The sequence below is a fragment of the Ciconia boyciana genome, chromosome 8, assembly GCF_034638445.1.
Source record: "Ciconia boyciana chromosome 8, ASM3463844v1, whole genome shotgun sequence".
Classification (NCBI taxonomy): Eukaryota; Metazoa; Chordata; class Aves; order Ciconiiformes; family Ciconiidae; genus Ciconia; species Ciconia boyciana.
Window position 1 is genome coordinate 45,546,514 of NC_132941.1, and position 9,426 is coordinate 45,555,939.

General features: G+C 47.2%; 1 protein-coding gene across 5 annotated transcripts in view; it reads right to left on the reverse strand.

The window, feature by feature from the left end:
* MARCHF8 (membrane associated ring-CH-type finger 8) overlaps positions 1–6,349 on the reverse strand; it is a 100,786-nt gene extending 94,437 nt beyond the window's left edge. For 2 of the 5 annotated variants that reach the window (XM_072870793.1, XM_072870797.1), the window contains exon 1: positions 6,212–6,349. The gene's annotated coding sequence lies outside the window, so the exon portion shown is untranslated. Of the gene's footprint in view, positions 1–4,024; positions 4,114–4,725; positions 4,788–5,644; positions 5,991–6,211 lie in introns of those variants that run through there. The other 3 variants (XM_072870794.1, XM_072870795.1, XM_072870796.1) reach the window with 3 other exon arrangements.
* Positions 6,350–9,426: the final 3,077 nt, after the last annotated feature.

Sequence of the window (9,426 nt, forward strand, 5' to 3'; positions counted from 1 at the left end):
CATTTGCAATGTCAAAGAGCAGCAGCTCCTCTGCAAGTCTTCAGTCCACTTTTTATATATTGTATGCACGCAGTATACACACACAGATGCACACGTTTTATGGAAGCAGCTTCAATGTAAATGGTCACAGATTGTACCAGAGAAAAACACTGACAACTGTCCTTTCTAGTGCTGGCACTTCCAGTTCAGATTTGGCAGGCAAGCTCTAGATGAAAATGACCCTGAAAGCTACGATGACAATAATCACATTTAAATGGACAACATTTTGGGTGCAGAACTACAAGGGAAACTCACTTCATTTAACAGAAAGGAAGGAAAAACCAAAGCCTACTGTTAACTTCAGGAAGAGCCAGGCTGCTCCCATGTGTATTTTCCTCTCTGTCATCACCTACAGTAAACTATTACCTAGTGCTCTACACATTGGTCTGGTATGTCAGATTTCACCAGGCTTATTAAGAACAGAAAAGCCACTGCCAACTTTCACTTTCTATCTATTGTAGCGGAGTTCATCATGCTGTTAAGTGCAAGTCTCTTAAGAGTGCTTTGCTGAAGGAGGCCATGGGAAACAGGCAAGAAGGGGACAAAAACCACACTCGGATAAGGCAAGAGGAGGCATTTGCAAGAATTTCTTGCTCTAATGTGGCCCATGTTATGAAAGCATGGCAGAACCCTGTATTGCATCACTCCCTGTATTTCAATCAATCCATCTTCCCATAAATATATATATACACAGAAAAAAAAATATACACACAGAGAAATATGCCACATTTTTCTATTAGACTTCCTCTTCTGACTGATGCGTTCATAGTTACAAGAGATTATAACAAAGATTGGCCTCGTAGTGAATCACCCTCAATAGCACACTGCGCTTTTACAACTAGAAATAGAGGGATCAGAGAGATTAATCCTCTGTCCTGGATGACATGAGGAGCCAGTGACAGTGAAAGCAAATATAAATAGGCAGAGAAGGCTCTTTGTCTTGCTACAGCCCCCTTGGGTTTCAAAGGGGGCTCTTCCACCAAGAGATGCCTTAAGAGGTCATTATGAATGAAATTTAACAAAGGCATCCCTTTTGTAAGCCCTGCAATAATTGGGAGAGGAGGAGTTCCCACTGATAATCCCCATGCCATCACCTTCCCTCTGCCAGGAAGGTAAAGGCCAGATTCAGGCCCGCTGCCAAGAGAAGCACTTATGGTAGCAAGGTGTGACCGGACACTTCCTCAATATTTAACTGGTGCTATAAGGCAGGTTGTACACAGCGCGTCTGTTGCTTCCTGTTCAGTTACTACTACTCAAATGATCCTCTACAGGCAAAATTCACCCAAATGCCACATCTAGAAGTCAGTAATCTTCAGTGCTAGGAGTCAAGCAATACGTGGGCCCCCACTGCTGTCCCCGTGCAAATTCTTGTGTAACAAGAAAGCAGAAATTAAAACCCAACTCTGGCGACAAGAACAGAAGTACGTTCCCCCTCCTCAAGGTGCACCGATGGCACAGAGTTGTCAGCAGTAAATAAGTCTGAGTGACAAATTATTCTGGTCATTAGAATCAACAGATCAGACCCAGGGGAAGCCTATCTGTGTATTAAGAAGTGTGGTTTTTTCTACAGATACTCTTCCTTGCAGGCTCAGTACACACAATAAAGAGGAACTGAAAGCCTTTTTAAAAATAAAGTACATTTGAGAGGAAGGGAGGCACCAAGGATTTGTATGCTTTTTTTAAAAATTAGCAACTTTGTGTGTAACCTTGCACCCTTTTTTTTTTTTTTCCTTTTTTTCTTTCTTCTTTTTTGGTTTGTCAGCCTAGATCCTTCTATCTTTCTTTCCTTTCCTTCTGCCTCATCCAACTGACCCTTTGATTCAAGGAGAAATGTTTCTCATCCTGTGTCCAGGACATGACAGGAGTCAAGCTACCTGCTCAGGGAAGAACAGCTGGGAATACTTTTATTCCTTGTAGTGAACCTCTTATCCTTGATGGTGTGTAAACATATGATCTTACTGAAGCCGTGGCCGAACTGGTGGACAAACTCACCCCTAGTGGTTTTCAGTCACCTGTTAAATGACATTCCTAAATCCAATGCCTGTTTTCCCAAGGAGAAATTCTGGTGCACTTGTTCATGACCAGTCTCACCTGCAGATTGGACTGGTGACATGTATGTCCTCCCTGATGCCTTTTGAAGGACACACAGAAACTTTAAGGGGCAAATATCAAGGCATACCTAACCGATACATAGGATTTACCTATCCCAAAATATATAATGTTTATATTCTATATTGATTCTGGCCACATATTCTGCAAGATTTACAACTGGGATCCTTAAATAAGTCTCCAGGGATAAAGTGCTCATCTACTAGTTGACTTGATTTCATCCCACTGTGGAAAATCTCAGCCAGAATTTCTAGAATCTTTTAGTATTTTCCACCTATTAGACATATACCTGGCATCAAAATTTCCAACCCTGTTTTCAGTCGAGTTCAATCAACCATGACATTCTGCCTGGTCTCTGGTTAAATTCAAGATGTGCTACCAAGCTCCCCTACTCGCCTGCAGGTATCAAAGGTGAACTCCAGAGAGGCACCTATTCTAAAAGACAGAGAAGTTCAACAGTCATTTACATATATCTTTGATCTAAAATGGCCCAAACCTGATAACCAGCTGGGCACATAATAGAGGACAGCCTTCCCCCTGGTCCCTGGGGAAAGAAATTGCAAGCACTAGAAACTGCTGATGGTTGAGATACCTCTTGCTGTTTGTGAACTGTCTGGTTGTCTGGTGATGAGTTACATTTAAGAATAACACAGCTGTTAAAGTGCATCTTTAATTGCAAAAAGACTGCTTCCAAGGGCTGTTGTCCATTTACCTACCCCAGAACCAATAAACACTATGTAATCTGTTGGTTTTTTAATGCTTCACATGAATGTGGTTAGATACCTTGATAAAAGACCCACAAAAATATTGTGGGAAGCAGTGAAAAAGAACCTGTTTTGAAATGATTAGTTCTTCGGACAAGTGGTGTTTTCAGTAAAAGTCAGACAACAGAACTAGTAAAACCGGCCCTAACTTAGTGAAGAAGGTTTCAAGGACCTGGAGCTGTGAAACTTCACAACGAACAAAGCCTACCCAGCAAGTTTAATGCCGGCTCTGCTATGCCAAAGCAAGCTGCCACCAGATCTTTGCAGCCAATGCACAAGTCAGTGAAACAGAAGTCACAGTAAACCCTGCATGAGTTCTGACTCACTATGGAAATTAATACAGTGAATTAGATGTGTGGTTTACGTGGTTCACTCAGTTCCTGCAGCAGCTAGCACTATATGCTCCAGAGAAAGAACTGGAGCAGGCAGTAACTGCATAGCTTGTTCCACAGGAAGATTTCCTCTCCGATACCTTAATGCCCTAGAAGTGAAGTTTTTCCCAGACTTGAAGTTTTCCATTCTTCGTAGCCTTCTACAGCTTTGGTATCCACTATTTGTCTACCACATGCAGACACAGTCCAGGCACAATGATGTCCAAGGTTCCTGCAAGCTCCTTCCTTCAAAGCCTGTTCATTTTTTAAAGTAGCCCAGCTATAGCCTCTTACAGAATAGTAGTTAGACACTTCTACAGGATCAAAATTTCCTCATATTTTTGGGGGAGGGAGGAAGGGCAGGACCAGAACAAAACAAAACATAAAATAAATAAATAAATAAAAATAAGAGGACACTTCATTCCTGTTTTCATTTTTCCTGGCAAATGGCCACGCTCACTCTATTCTTCACTGTTTCTGAAGCTGGCTATCAGTCAGTCACTTTAGGGCTGACTGCTTCTGAGGTGTATGGCAGGAAGGACCCGTAGCAGGAGACTCCTTTTTCTTAGGCAGCAGAATCAATTCAGGACTTGTAGGAACCACCTACCGCTCCTTCCCTGAGTGGCATTACTACTGGGAGCTGCCACACTCCTGCAGTGATGTGCCTCCCCCACTAATACCAGTGTCTGGAAGAGCAATACGGAAATCAGGCTGGCAGAAGAAGATACTTTGGTACATTACCCAAAGTACACGTGACAGCCTCAGCAGCTGGGAAGGTTGCGTCCTTTCACCCTTGAACACAGGCGAGTTGCTTGTCCAAAAGGTTGGACCTAAAATAACAGAAGTTTTTTTAAAAAAATCTCATCCTGAAAATATAGAAAGTTCATCTGGCGTGCTGAATTAACCTATCCTCAGCACTTACGACTGGGCAAAAGCAGCCAGGGAACAGGTGGATTTTCTAGCACTGGAATCATAACTGCCTCATCTGGACACCTCTGCCAGTTCTCGCCATATATCCATACAGTAAGGCATGAAAAGGGCTGCAGCCTTTCTTCCAGTGTGACACCCCAAACCAGAAAATTGCTTCTTTTCAACTAGTTAACCTCTATAAGCAAAACTGCTGACTAGGGATAGCTGAAAGCCAAGTTAAAAAAACCAAAACAACAAAATAACAAGAAATATTCAGTGAATTATGAATTTTTTACATTCACATCAGACCGTACCCAAAGTCACACGAAGTCCCCAGCAAAGGGGCAGTTGTTCAGACTTCAGTAGTCCTATCAGTTTCAGCAATTGTAGCAGAATCAAATCCTGGGGAATGTCTCACTTTCTCCAAGCAGCTACAGGGTTGCTCAGGGGAGTCTGGCACCAAACAGTTTGGGTGACAGCTGAGAAGCTGCCAACACCCCTCAGCAGGTATTACCCTAGGTGCTGGGGCATACCTTTCAGCCAGGACCCTCGATGTTTCCAGCAATCCTGGTCCAGAGGCAGACTTAGCAGAACTCTGCATCAGTGGAAATTCATCAGCATTGAGAGGTTTCAAAGAAAACATTTTCAGTTAGATAAATAAGCGTTTTTCAAAAAACAACTTATTTCCTCTGAAAATTTTTGACTAGGGCTATTCCTGGATCAACCTCAGCCTCATCTGACACTACTCCAGAACTAATTTCAGCAGCAAAAGTTCATAAAGAGTGCTGCTGCTTCAGCTGAAGTGTTACTGTTAGACCAGCTCTCCTCTTCCACCCTCATCTTCCTTTCAAGATCTCTTTCCACCTCCACTCAAGCTCTACCTACCTTGTCCCTTCTATGTTTATGCTGCTGGGTTATTTCACAAATTTGCTATGCTCGGAAGTATACAACTCCTTTGCCAACTGCAGAGCCCGAGCTGTGTGCCCTCTTGCACTGCACTTTGAAACAAACTGATTTCGCATTAGCATGTTTTAATTCTAGCTTTGCTTGCACTTCCAGCGTACTAAAAAGAGGAAAAGTTAAAAACTGTTACAGTTCTGAACAACTTGAGCAGTACTCTATCTGCCAACTAGCTCCAGGAAGCACGAAGGAATTCTGACTATTTCTCAGCCTGCCGTGAAACTTCACGATTCGATTCGTTACGAACGCGTTGTGACCAGCACATCTTGCGTACAGTTCTACCTCCGGTGTTTCTCCGTTCTGCATCGCTAACTGAATGCAAATTCGGGTCCTCCTCCAAACCGGAGACCTGGTGCAAACACAGCGCCTTTCCCACCCAGCTGATCCGCTCCCGGTTTCTCCTAAGCAATACCAACGCTCCCAGCGCCAAGGCGCACACAGGCGAGCTGAGGCTGAGCAGACAAAGACGACGGCGCTGGGAAAGCCTCTTACCAGTGAATTAGGTGCCGTTTCCTCAGCTCCCACAGAGGAACAGCCCCAAAGACTCCGAGCGGAGCCTCCGCACCGGCCAACGACGGGAGGCTCCGCCGCAGCCCTCGCCCCCCGGGGCGGCGGAGGCGACCCCCGCGGCCGCGCCGCGCTCCCTCCTGCCCCGGCCGCCACGCCACGCCACGCCACGGCGGCCGGCCCCACGGGGGGGAGCCGCGGGCCGGGCCACGCCGCCCCCGCACAGCTGCCTGTTGCTCGCCGTCGGCACCGAGCGGCTTCCAGGAGGCGCCTCACCTGCGGGCGGGCGGTCCCGCCGCCGCACCGGGAGGGGTGAGGTGGTGCCCGCGGGGGCGGGACGAGCGGCGGCCGCAGGGCAGTGCCCCCGGGGCAGGCGGCCCCCGCGCCGGCCGAGCGGCACTGTGGCCCGCCCTGGGCCACCCCCGCGGCCCGGCCTCGCTCCCCGCGGCGGCCCCGGCCTCCCCGCGCCGGAGGGGCGGCGGACCCGGCTCGGGCCCCGCGGAGGAAGCGGCGGCGGCGGCTCCCCACGGCCAGGGCGGCGGCCGAGCCTACCTTGGTGCCCCGCACAGGGCCCGGGCCGGCGGCTCCTCCTCCGGCTGCGGCGGCTGCTGCTGCCCATGCCCGGGGCCGGGAGGCGGCGGGCCGTAGCGCCGACGGGCCGGGGGCTGGGAGGCTCCTGCGGGGCCGGGGCACCCCCGGCTCCTGTTTACCGCGGCTCCCCGACCGGCCGGGCTGCCTGTCAGCGCGCCGCCCCGCCCCGCCCCGGCCCGCCCCCGCCGCCATGGCCCGGAGGAGGACGGGGAAGCGAGGCGGCCGCACGGCGCCGGGGACGCGGCTCCCTCCGGCGGGGAGAGTGGTCCCGGCGGGGCAGGGCCCCGCCCGATCGCCTCCCGGTTAAACTTTCCCCCACGGGCGGGCTTGCCGCGCTCAGGACACGCGGGCGCGGAGATGCATCCCCGCGTGAGGCCACGCTACCGCACCCCATCCCTGCTCCTCCGGCACCTTCCACCAGCAGCACACCGCGGCTCTTGGCGGCGGCCGCCGCCGGGCCGGCAGGGCTTCTGGCACCTGCGCGAGTGGGGAGGCCGGGGGCCGGCAGGGGCGGTGGCTTACGGGAACCGTAAGGCGAAAATCCGCGGCGAAGCGAGTGGTCTCTAGCGGTCCTGAGCTTTGCTCTCACCCTGACCCCGTCCTGCCACAAACAGTGCTGCTAATGTCACGTCCGAGCGGAAAACGGCTTGCTCTTTGACAGAAGACAACAGCTAAACTAACTTCATAAGGTGCCGTTTAACTTCTTAAAATGATGTGTATGCTATAAGCTTGAAGATGGCTTATAGCCCCCTTCATACAGTGTTTTGTATTAGTTACTCACCTCCATGTATGGATTTATCAGCAGAAGATTATGTAATGAAAAGGTTTGAGTACTAAAAGGATGCTAATGGAGTTTGCCCCGTAGTGATATCTGCGTGCCATATTCTCTGTTGCTATTTTACACTTAGGTTTTGCAAGTAGTATACTTTAGTAATTTCTTCCCAAAGAGGAAAATTGGTAATAAAAAAGATCTCCTAAGATATGCTGGAATAGGTGAACTATACTATCGACTTGAATTATACAGGGGGAAAAAAGCAAAGAGAGTTTTATGAGAAAATGCCAAGGGAGAGATTTCCTCTGTCCAGACATGGTGTCCATCCCACTTGGGAATAAGTGACAGAGAACAGGAAGACAGGCAGCCTCGCTGAACTGTTTCTGTCAGTGCAGTACAGACAAGAAAGCTGATACTATGAAGAGAGAAACCAGACAGACAACAAGGAAAGTTCCTGACTTGACATGCAAGTTCATTCACTAAACCTAGAGAAAGTTTTTCATCTCCTGAGTCTGCACTTTTTCACATCAATAATTTACAGGACTCCAGGGAGATTACATTTACTCTTAGAGTGAGAAAAGCATAAAATGAGTAAGGTAACCCCTTTTGATGCAGAGTACAACCACCCCCTACAGAAAAATGACATGTTACAATAGGTTTTCAGAGCATAAAGAAGCTGCGCTGAAGTTCTGTCATCACATTTCAGAGTTAGGACCCAGCACACCCATGTACTGAAGGTGGGAGAAGCACCACCCACAGAGTACACAGTGTGTCTTCCTGGGAAGAGGGGAGCGTGTCTACAACTCCTATTTAGTTGTATGTAGACTGAAGTTAAAAAACAGAAACTTAGATTGTATCCCCTTATAAGATTGGGTAAGGTAACATGCATATGTGATGATCATCATGTCCTCTTAATAGGCAGTGTATTGTAATGCTGGCTTGTAAAGAGAATCAGTTTCCATCCTAAACTGTACTGCTGGCTTACCTTGAGGTCACGGGGATATTTTCTTCCTTCATACTCTCAGTCCATTTTGTTGTGGGTTTTTTTAATTATTTTTCAGGCTAGGATTGTATCCCACTGTGGGTACAGCATAGCTCACCACCCAGTACTGTGTGCCAGACTAGGAAAGGGGCCTGTAGACACAATTGGAATAGAAGTACAAGTTATACAGAAATACAGTCGCACAGAGGGCAGATTTTCCAGGCAAACTAGAATAACTAATGATTAGGCCTGAAATGAAAGAAGCCGCAATAAGCCACCAGTACAAGACCCTTAATTCTCAAGGGGCGCAAAGTGCCTAAATTCCTTTGCAGATCTAAGTCTTCCCTGTGTTTAGCAATTATTACTCTATGTTTCCCAGAAAGCTTGTCTAGTATTTTAACACATGTTGCTGTTCTTGAGTTAAAAGTCTCAGCAACAACCTCCTGAACACAGGACTGCAGAGCTGGGACTAAAGCCTCAACGCTGAACAGCAAGCACTACTGTGGAACATCCTCACAGCCCTCAGTAGAAAATGCAAACCTAAGCCTTTGCAAATGTTCCCACCCCAAACCTGCAACTAATTTAAAAAAAACAGGGAAGAAAGAATAAACTTAAGCTAAAGGCCATGAGTCAAATGGAAATCTTAAATTCTTCTAGCTAGCGTTGCTGTTCACAATCTCAGTAGGAGATACGAGGTTTTAAAAAAATTACAGGAGCAGAACATCTCCACTTTGCTAATTGGGTACCTCTGGCTCAAAGTTAAGGGAAAACCGTAGCTGGGGAATATGCGCCTAGAAATGCATGTCACGCTTAGATGAAGATACTGATGGGTCTGCAGAAAGAGCTGCCCTGATGCCCTGCACACAGGATCTGGACTGTGAGCGTACACATGTGGCCTTTGTAAATACTTGCCATCAACAATAAATTCAATTTGTTTAAAGTCACAATAAGAGAAATACCTCTGTGCCCAGGAGACTCCAGTTCTCTCTAGAAGCAGCGCAGATCTAGCATACGGTTATTAAGACTATGCTTTTCAGGAATACATTTACTCCTTTTAAGCAGGAAGACCTGAAAAGTGTTGTGGGGCAGAAATCCTGAATGGTAAAAAATATGCATTGTACAACTGTGCCCTCGTTTTTGTCTTTAGTTATGATAATACATACAGTAGTTCTTACGTGGAAAAGCATAATTCATTTTTTCCAGATAATTATAAACGATCTTTTTATTTTACAATATCGGTCTGAGCACCTGCATGTTTCCATAGCAACTCCACAATACTTTAGGGGATTACTTTAGAATTCCACTGTGGTTTGGGTCTCCAAAGTTATTTAGGTTTTTCTGTGGAAAATGTGTTTCCAAATATAAATTAAAACTACTGCTACCATGTATTTAATGAGCTATACCAGTCTCCTATGGTATCAT